This window comes from Arachis duranensis, chromosome 4, assembly GCF_000817695.3.
Source record: "Arachis duranensis cultivar V14167 chromosome 4, aradu.V14167.gnm2.J7QH, whole genome shotgun sequence".
NCBI classification, from domain to species: Eukaryota; Viridiplantae; Streptophyta; class Magnoliopsida; order Fabales; family Fabaceae; genus Arachis; species Arachis duranensis.
The window spans coordinates 113536412-113536965 of NC_029775.3; positions in this window are offsets into that span (position 1 = coordinate 113536412).

Consider the following 554-nt stretch of genomic DNA (forward strand, 5'->3'; position numbering starts at 1 on the left):
TATCTCTTTCTTAATTTTTTTTTCGAAAATTACCCACCCCCTCCCTATATCTTGTGTTTGGCGCCCTCTTCATCATCACCATTCCACATTGCTCTCCTCCTATCCCTCTTCTTTCCCTTCTTTTGCTTGGGGACAAGAAAAGCTCTAAGTTTGGTGTGTTTTTCCCGTGATCACAAAAACTATTGTGTCTCTTGATCATGGCTCCTAAAGGGAAACAAACTGCCCCAAGAGGAAAGAAAGAAAGCGTTCCAAAGCCACTTTGGAACCAAGGGAAGTTCTTAACTAAAGAACACTCAGACCATTACTACAAGATAATGAGTCACAGATCAGTGATCCCGGAAGTCAGATTTGATCTGAAAGAAGATGAATATCCGGAGATCCAAGAGCAAATTCGAAACAGGAATTGGGAAATTCTGGCCAATCCTGAAACGAAAGTGGGGAAGAATATGGTTCAGGAATTCTATGCTAATCTATGGCAGACAGAAAGGCAAAGAATCATTGGAGCTGCTGTCTTTGACCATAAGACAGTGGTCAGAGGAAAAATCATTCATACC